We start from the raw sequence: 10,244 nt of genomic DNA, 5'->3' as shown, positions 1-10,244 counted from the left end.
TAAATTTTACTAAACAAAGGTAAAATGGAAATTGGTCACCAGTTACAGGGGTCCGAAGGGTCCCCACCTTTATGTAAAGGTATGGTTTTTGACCGTTTCAGTTCCGACGGGAAATGTCCTTTAACCATTGAGAGATTATTGAAATAAACCAGTACCAGCAAAAGATACACCGACACAAAATTAAAAGCCTTTAGGTTCAATCCATCTACACCAGAAGAATTTGATTTAAGGCTACAAACAATTTTTTCAACTTCTTCAACAGTACATGGTATAAATTCAAACCCATCCTGCACGCTTAAAGGATGTGTGTTAATATTGACGGCACCACCACCTCTACACACTTCATTCTGTATAACACTTCCAATCCTCGAAAAATAATCACCCATGTAATTTGCTATTTCCAATTTATCATGAATAATTCTATTATTAGTTTTTAAATTAGTATTCAAAAGAAGACAAGCCTACCACAGCACCAGCGTCATAGTGCATATCTACGCAAGACGTACGGTTGCATCTTGACTAGCATCCCCTGAAGGTTTTTCCCCATATATCCCTAGATTTTTAAGCAATCAAAGAAAAAACTGATTTATGTAGATCTATAGATGAAAAACATCTATGTTTGTATCTTGATTTGGCGAGCCGTGAACACTAACACTTCCTATTATATAACAAGCACCTGCATCTCGAAGAAAGTTAATAGCACCTGCGTCTGGAGGGAATCTCCGTTAAGCTTCTTCATAATTTTAAACCACTGAGGAAGAAAAGAGTAGTTGCTATTGACCTCGTAAATGTAATTTTGCCGTCACTATTGGTGTCTTACGTTACCTTATTGTAAAAGGTACTGTCCTATAAACAGTTAATTACCTTACAAGCCTGATCAAATTTTAAGAAAGTAGTGTCCAATAAATGACACTTTACTCAGATTAGGACACAAAAACCAAAATTAACACTTCAGCCCCGTCTCTTGGGCGGGGAGGTAATGATTCCCAGCAGTCTGAGATATTGGTGTTGGGTTAACCTCTTCTGTAATATAAATCCTCAAAAACAGACGCTAGAATATTCAATTTTTGACCGAACTAACCCTTTTCAAAGTTTTTACGGCCACCTTTTGCATGTAAAATGGCTCTGGAAAAAATATACTAATAAATCAATTTAATACAATGAAGCTTGGTTTACTCTTTACTATGAGTAAAGACCAACACACCTTGTTTACTTTACTTTTATATTTGGCTCTTTATTATGGGCAAGGCTAGAGTGCTGCTTCTCATACTACCCAGGTAAGTGAAGTTATCCGCTGGATCGGTCTTCTCGTTACCTAGAATCACCTCTTCATATCTTAGACAATGACCCAAAATTACTTAAAATACAGGGAAAAATGTCCTATTTCTGTTTTTTTTTTCTTGCCCTTTCAGTGTTCCTTTTTAATCGAAAAAAAAATAAAAACAAAGGTTAAAATGTAATGCAGTAGATTGATAAAACTGGATTTCAGCTATCGAACGACATCAAAATTGATGCCTTATCTTGAAATATTAAAACGATAACACATCAGAAAAATAATATACTGTAAATTTGCACATTAAACAACAATCAACATTAAACAACAATTGCGCCTAAACAACAATCAGCTTCACATAATAACAATAACAAAGATTCCTGGCACATATATGCCGTCTTAATTATTTTTTTCTGGTTCCAATTATAGTTCCAGCTCTTCAGAACATTAATAGTCTTCTACAATTTAGCTGCTCTGAATAATGTCAAGGGAGGGATAACTTCGAGTCTCTGCTCCGAATCTTAAATGTAATCTCATGAATAATGCATTTATTCCTCTGACTAGATAGCTTGATTACATTAAAGCTTTGTGTATTTTTCATATATAGGGAGATAAAAAAAATTAAGATCCATAATGGGAAGGCAAGAGCCAAAATCAAAGAGAAACTGTCTCTCTCTCTCTTGCTCTTTTTCTATCTGTAAACCATTCTCATACAGATGCCTTTATCATACAATTTTCGGGAATAACCCCGAAAACCTTGCAAAAACAGAGCGGCAAAAAAAACTCGGATCTAGATGCGTCAAAGCTTTAAATCCAGCCCTGGTTGCGCCTTCTTTGAAGCAGAATAACGGAAGTACTTTCAATCTGTACTGTAGGAAGTACAAAGTGCCCCAGCACTCGCCTGTTTTCCTTCCCTATCCAGCTTTTTAGCAGACAGATAAACAAGTTACACCTATGTCGAAGAGGAATTCCGCAAGGATTTTTGGTTGGTCTGACGGGAGGCCCAGAGAACGAGAGGCCTTCAAACAGCGTCCTGACCTTTTCCTTTATTAACAAAAAGTTTAAAACATGGAATATCTTAGCTAATGAAACGAGAAATTTCAATTAATTTTTTGCGTATGTATAGTTGTATTCCCAACCATAATACAAAAAGTGAAATAACTGATCAAGCAGAATGAAAAAAAGGAGAAGATAATAAACACAATTAAACACTTAAAGAATGCATGTAGAAAAGCGCTTTCAAAATTAAACCGCTATTTCTTCTGCACTACGTCTCATTTCTTCGCGGACAGCGTCCAGTGCCATACCTGGTCAATGCCATGTCAATACCTGGTCAATACCATGGGGTGCCATAACTCCATACCTGGTCAATACACTGGCGTTACCGGTCCAAATGGGCAGCTGAAGCTAGTACTTTCTATATCAGAGGCAACGCTCTAGCGACGCCTATACTAAATAGTCATAGGGCTTCAACAAATTTAATTGTTTTCCCATAAAGCCCCTTCAAACGGAAGAAGTGGTCGTAGAAACTTCGGAGGGAATTCATTCGATTGGAAACTCGTTCTAATACTCTCTAACCTCTCTCATAAAAATCAAGTCCTAACCTCTCTCATAAAAATCAAAAGTGATCTGAGGGCAAGCAAAATCCCCCCAAGTCCTTTTTACTTTCTCATCCCACAAGGATATCCGATCAAAATGCTGAGAAATCCATTTAGTTCAAAAAAGTCTAAAGCTTAAACAATTATGCCTCTGGGGAAGACCTGACGCCTCATAGTCCCTAGAGCAAGGACTTCCAAATATGCAAGCCGCCTAGTGTTTATATATAGCTCTTGTTATTGGGAATAGAGGGGGGGTGTATATTTGATCCTGGGTCACCACGAAGCTTTAGAATTTTAAGGTAAAACTATCAGGAAGTATTGAGCGGAGGTGTTTATTAAAACATACTGTATGCTTGCTGGTTGTCAAAACGGCGGTTCAGCAGTATATAAGCAACGACTGAGGTTGAAACTTTCAAAGTATGCTGAGAAGGATATTAAAAAGTGATCAGAGGGGCAAACAACCTCTCCCCTATCATCTATTATTGATGCCCCTCCTCGCCTTCCTCAATACTAATCAAAATTTCAAAAAGCCATTCTGTCTAATGTAGTCAAAAGGCCCCCTGATATATTTACTTCTGGGGATGCCTTGCCCCCTGCAGCACCCTGAACATGGGTTGTAAATTTTTCAACTTGCCCATTGTTTACAAACAGGATTTATCGTTCGGAGAGGGGCTAATGTTTGATCGTGGGTATCTCCCAAAAGGCTAAGGTTATTAAGGTGAAACTTGAGGGAATGTTGCGACTACTTACAACTGCAACTGCGACTACTTATGACTACAACTACTTGCACCTGTGGACTACTTGCGACTTTGACTATGACTGCTTGCCACTTTCAGTACGATTACTTGCAACCGTGACTGCGACTACTTGTACTGCAAGTGCTTGTAATGGCAAGTTTGGGTAGTTGCAATTGAGAATACAACTACACCTGACTGCGACCGCATCTGTAACTACTTGTATCTGCAACTACTTGTGACTCTGACTAAGACTACTTGCGACTCACTATATAGGGGCGACTCATAGGGGTATATTTAAGTAGGGAGCCCTTCTAACTTTTTATTTTAAATGTAGGAAAAAAAATCAGGAAATATTTTAATGGTCCGGGGATAATTTATGGTAATTTCTAAGTGGCGTGAGAGTCATTAAATTTTTTGAATTCACTCTTTTTCAGTGAAAATTAATCTTTTTGGGCTTAAATTTTTCCTCGTTCTGACCGCAAGCAGTTGGAAACCCTTGGTCAGAGTAAGCATACTTTTTTTGGGGGGTGGGGCTAAAAATCAAAACGTTAGTTCACCATTCGTCATCATTTTCCGATTTTTCTAGGGTTTCTTAGCAATAATATAAGAAGGAATTGTCCCCACCAGCCTCCCCTCCCCCTGGCTCTGTATTTGAAAACATATCTGGAAGCTTTCGTCGATAAATTTTGTTTGCCTCTTTTATAGTGGTAGCTGTTTTATAAAATAATTTTTTTTTATTACTAGAAGAAATTAAACAAAACAAAAAAAACACACATGCAAGAATAACTAATCAGTTATTCTTTAAACTAGGTCATTTACACGCTTATAAGTGGTATTTAAATTTGAAATATAAGAGCCTTTTTTCGAGGCAAATTTAAAAGTTTCCCTCTAGTTTTTTGTGAATATAAGAAAACCAATGAAGCTCTTATTTCCTGCGATAATATCACTTTTAATAAATTTAAATTATAGCCAAGGGCTGTCCAAATATCTTACAGGTTATTGCAGGGGTTATAGCCTTGTTTGCTATAAACCTTTCACCTTGGCAAGTGAAAGGCTTAATGTCAGCAGAAATTTGCCTTGATGAATTTTTGGCGAAGCAAACAGAGTAGAAGCCGAAGCCGATTTGCTCTTCCAATCAAAATAATAAAATATTCAGAGTAAAATTTGAACAAACCAATATGTTCTTTCTTTATATGCCAAACGACACAGAGTTTATATATTCGTATTGTATGTGTGTATATGTGTGTGTTTCTTTTTATATAAATATATATCTAGAACAAGGCATACAAAATTAAAACATCAAATATGTTTGCCCAGATTCATAAGCTTCTCCTGGTATGTTTTCAATATATCAATAAATATGAATGTGTTACTATTAATCAACTTATCTTCTTATGAATATTCTAACCGTTTAGATAAAATTACATACTATTACTAACAACTCCTTGCAGCCCTAGGACGCCATCTGAGGTCAACACATTGGAGAACGCTTTTCTTCTACCCCTATTTGTTCAAAGCTTTAGTATTTATTCTCTCTCCCAAAGTTCCTATTTCTTTCAATTCCTTTCTTAGGGTCGTTTCCCATTCCATGCCAGGATGTCCTGCTTTTCGTTTGGCTCCCAAATAGATCCCAAAAAAGTACGATTTTCGGCAGCCTACTATGTTTAATTTGTAAAATTTGACCTAACCGTCTCAAGATTTTATTGTAGTCATAAAAGAAAAGATTAACCCATATTTCTCGAACATTCATCTGTTAGATTTCGAGTACTTAAAATCGTATTTAAATATTTCCTGTAGATAGCTTTTATTCGAGCTTCTTCAACCTCTCTAAACACTCAACTTTTTTAGAAAAAAAAACAGGTAAATGATTCGTCCTAGCTGAATGGTTAGCGCTCCGGACTTAAAGTTTTGTTGTCAGGGGTTTCGAATCCTGGGTGAAGCCGGTTTTTTAGCCTGGGACGGGGTCAATAGTGTGACTGTAAGCTCAGCCAGAGTCGCCCCAGCTCTAATTGGGCACCTGGAAAAAACTTGGAGAAAAACACAGGAAGCGTGGGATGATTCGCCCCCAGCCACGTTGAGCTCCCGTCTGAAGGCATCCAATCAGGAGGTCGGTACCACAACGCAGATCATTGGTATGCATAAGAAAAAAAAGCAATTAATTGGTGCAAAACAATGCAGCAAAAACGAGGAAACGCTTTTTAATATATCTAAAGATAAAAAAACTCGAGACATTGATAAATGGTTTAATATTAGATCAAATTTTTTGTCTGAAGCATCTGAAAGGCTCATTATTCAGCTGTGTCGATTAGTAGTGTCTAAAACTTACTAGATGTCTTCTTTTTCATTTAACTTAGTTCAAAATGCAGTTTTTGTTATTGGCTTCCATGCTAAGTTGCAAGTTACAGTTCAACAAAATTTGTTTCTGCACATAATGATTCTTACTAAAATCAGGCCTTTGGCTCCCGGGTTATTACTCTTTTGGGATCAGAAATCAGCTAATTTCGTATTTTGCTAATTTTGGAACTAAGAGCATTTGAAGTTGGGATAGCAGTTTAGTAATTCTAGTACGCTAAAAAGATGAAAAATAAAATAGATATTACGATAGATATTCAAAATTGATATTTTTGACAATTGGGGATAGATTGGAGGAGTATATCAACGAAGTGCTGTCTCCAATTTTCTTCTATTTATACATAGAGAAATTGTAATTTATACGCGGAATACTGGGGGTTTACCATTTATACTGGGGTCTACCATGCCATCTATATTACCTTACTGATATTTCAGGATAACAAAATTAGTAATCGGTATGCCTGGTTTTAGATACCTTTTAATTTCTTGGGTATCGCAGTTAAAATTCCTGACTCTGGAATTCAGATTAAAAGAGGTCGGCGTAAGTATCTGATTTTATTTCCACCGTTGCAGATATTACATTTTTATTTTGGATCGCAGCAAGGACGTATCCAGAGGGAGGGTTAATAAGTTTGAACCCTTCTCCCCTGCAATGTTTGTCCGACTCATAAAAACATAACAAAAATGAACATAAATAATTTTTTATCCATTTTTAAACTTTTCGGTACCCCTCCCCCTCCAAAAAATATAATCCAATAATCTTTAATAAGGTTCTTTATCTTGGTACTATATACAATCAAACAGTTCTGGCAACGAACTGTAAGCAAGGGGCAACGCGGGGATAATTTTCGATGAGGAGGGAAGTTTCCAGGGGGTGAATTTTTCTGGCGATATTATTCACTGGGTGATTTTGCCAGAATTCCCGTATAAAATTATTTTTATTTATCTCACTTTCTCTTTGGTGACTCAGTTTTATATGCGGAGATGTTAATGGTAGTTGTACGGGGTAAATTTTCACTGGGCTCGAAGTATCTAGAGGATTCTTCCGTGAAGAGGAAGTCAGATTTCCCGATAATATTTAAAAAGCTATGAGAAATTAAATAAAAAATTCTTAATACCTCACTCTTCTTAATACCTCACTCTTTACGCTAAACTTTGACTTTTGTCCGAGCTCCTTAAGAACGACTCCTGAAACACAAGGGTCGCTTAATTAGAGCAATAAGAAGATTTATTAAAAGTACTATAACACTTTAGCCTGAAAAGTATGGTATTAAGTAGGGGGCAAATCCCCTCGTATAAGTAACAATTCCTCTTAATTTTTATTTTTAATGGTGATTCTTACTTTCAGTTGAAAAAACTAGCTTTTTATTTAATTCTATGTTAAGATCATAGAATCCAAGAATAAACCTATGTGTATCGTCCATTGAAAAGTGTGTAAAATTGCTGAGACGGGATCCACCGGATTCTTTCGAATGAGGAGGGGCTACAAATACTTGTCAGAGAGGGAGATACGAGTAAACCAAATTGCAGGAAAATACCACATTTTTAATTTGTAGCAATTTATTTATATTTCGGGTCTTTCCGAAGCCGGTAAGAGGGAAAATATAATAGTATGGATAAAGGCTCTTTATTTTAAAATTGGAGTTTCTATAATAGTCTCCCTTCTAACATAATATTCTGCGGTTTCCAAATTTTAAAGTTTGCTTATAATGTTATAACAAAATTTGTATAAAATTTTGTATAAAAATATGTGTAAAATTTGTATAAAAAATTCGTATAAAAAATATAATAAAATTCGAGTTTGAGTTCAACTTGCATAGTAAAAAAAAGAAAAAAATTTGCATCATAAAATTGAGATTATTGTCATCAATAATTTTTGCTGCTTGAAAGGATAAAATTCGTAGTTTAAGAATTTTTACTGAAATGACTGAAAACCAACTATTCGTTACTAAGAATACGAGGCTAAATTGTAGTTTTATAGCAGCAGATAAGTTAAAGTAAATCAAATTTTGAAAAAAAAAAACGGCTGTCCCAAAAGTCGTTCCAACAGCGTAAATTATTACTTTTTTTTATAGTGTAGTTACATTTTACAGTAGTATAAAAAAGCAGCATATTAGCATCAAGACCATATCAACCCCCCCCCCCCGCGATGTTTTTTTAATGTAATTTTTAATTTATCACCAATCTAGGGGAAAAAAGACGCCTCTACAATTGGATTGAATTGGTACTGTTTTATGCTTTCAAAATTTCCACTTAAGAAGTGGCACCAAAAGTGCTATTTTTAGTGCTATATGGCACTTACGGATGGCAAAATCGATAAAAAGCACGTAGATATGAGTAATAGGTTTAAAATGAGCCTTCACGGGTATATTTTAAAAATGACTGCATCACATTTGCAAAAATAGTGGATTATCTGAAAAGTAGTCATAATAAAAGATTAAAAAAAAGAAAAATCCAAGCTGGAATCGAACGCAAGATAATCTAATTTGAGGTCCAGTGCTCTACTAATAGAATCACGCCTCTAATCTAGTAGTTGAATATATTGGTGTTTGCAGGACTTTAATTATGCATCCTGTTAAAGGGGCCTGGAGGAGGAACATGCGGGTGGTGTTCTTGCAAATCTCCAGTTAAGGGTTTTGGACCATCATTAAGAAAATGATACCATTTTATGCTACCAAAATTTTCTACTCAAGAGACACCAAAAGTTTTGTTTTCAGTGCTATATCTCACTTTGAGTGGTAGAATTGATAAAAAGCACGCAGATATGAGCAAAAGTTTTCAAATGAGCCATTAAATATCACTCTAAAAAGTTCTGGTAGCCAACTAGCCCCAGCTTTTCCACTTTAGATATGGCACCAAAAATGCCGTTTTTGTGACATTTGGTGGAGAAATTCCAGATGATGGAATTTATAGGATGAAGGTAGATATGAGCAATGTTTTTATATGAGCTGTCAAAAATCTATTTAAGATGTTCCGGTAGCCCGGTATCCCCACCCCTTGAAAAACGGCATAAAGTGCCTTTTTTCGTACCGTATGGCACTTGTAGATGCCAGAATTTATATAAGCCACGTACATATGAGAAATAGCTTTTGAATCAGCTCTTAAGCATCTCTCTATGATGTTCTAGCAATCCGCCAGGCCTGGAAAAAAAGAAGAAGAAATATAAATTTTAACCAAATTCTCCCCAGAAACTAGTTCATATTGAAATCTGTGAAATCTAATAGATGGTAAAATTTGAAAGAACCTAGTAAATATAAGCAATAGCTTTTACTTGAGACATTAAACATCTATGTACGATGGTGTGGTAGCCTGCTAATGTTTCTGCAGCTTACTGATGAGCAGACGATTTATGAAAATTACTAAGGCGACTGGGAGGGGAAGTTTACGGGAGGGCTCTTGTAAACCTCCAGTTAAAAGCTCTGGAATATAACTATTACATTGGCACTTTTTTGTACTTAAGAGTTTTTTTGCTTAAGAAGTGCCACCAAAAGTGTTGTTTTCAGTGCTATATCGCACTTACGAATGGTAGAATTGAAAAAAAAAACATATATATTAGCAATAGCTTTCAAATGAGCCATTAAACATTACTCTTGCAATCTCTGCTAGCCCAATAGCCCCAGCTTTTCCACTTGAGGCATGACACCAAAATTGTCATTTTTAGTATCATTTGGCATATAGTGCTATTACAATAGCACTTTTTTGTACTTCTGAGTCTTTCCACTTAAGTAGTGGCACCAAAAGTACCGTTTTCAGTGCTATATCGCACTTAGGAATAGTAAAATCGAAGAAAAAGACACGTATATATGAGCAATAGCTTTCAAATGAGCCATTAAGCATACTCTTATAGTTCTGCTAGCCCAATAGCCCAAGCTTTTCCACCTCAGACACGACACCAAAAGTGCCGTTTTTAGTGCCATTTGGAACTTGCAGATGATGGAACTTATAAAAAAGCACGTAGATATGCGAAATAGTTTTTGAATGAGCCATTAAGCATCTCTCTATGATGTTCTGGCAGCCCGCTAGACCTGCTGAAAAAAAAACAAGAGCCAAGAGCTCATATGGCACTTGTGGCGAGGTCGGAAGAGCCAAGAGCTTCTTCCCACTAAGTTTCATTACTATCTCTCCACTCTAACCGTTTCCAAGATTTTCGGTTTCCCCATCCAACTCCCCCAATGTCCCCCCAGTTTCATCCCAATCCCTCCATTCTAAGCGTTTTCCAAGATTTTAAGTCCCCCCAACTCCCCCCAATGTCAACGGATCTGGTCGGGATTTAAAATAAGAGCT

At 36.2% G+C, this 10,244-nt stretch overlaps 1 protein-coding gene across 3 annotated transcripts in view; it reads right to left on the bottom strand.

The window, feature by feature from the left end:
- Positions 1-898: 898 nt before the first annotated feature.
- Positions 899-10,244, bottom strand: part of LOC136032751 (sodium- and chloride-dependent GABA transporter 2-like) — a 122,821-nt gene continuing 113,475 nt past the window's right edge. Inside the window, exons 11-12 of one of the 3 annotated variants that reach the window (XR_010618777.1) lie at positions 2,637-7,148; positions 899-2,580 (exon numbers count right to left, since the gene is read on the bottom strand). The gene's annotated coding sequence lies outside the window, so the exon portion shown is untranslated. Of the gene's footprint in view, positions 7,149-10,244 lie in introns of all 3 variants that reach the window. The other 2 variants (XR_010618775.1, XR_010618776.1) reach the window with 2 other exon arrangements.

The sequence above is a fragment of the Artemia franciscana genome, chromosome 11 (genome assembly GCF_032884065.1).
Source record: "Artemia franciscana chromosome 11, ASM3288406v1, whole genome shotgun sequence".
Taxonomy (NCBI): domain Eukaryota; kingdom Metazoa; phylum Arthropoda; class Branchiopoda; order Anostraca; family Artemiidae; genus Artemia; species Artemia franciscana.
The sequence above is the reverse complement of the archived record's forward strand: the minus strand, read 5'-3'. Positions and strand labels throughout refer to the sequence as shown.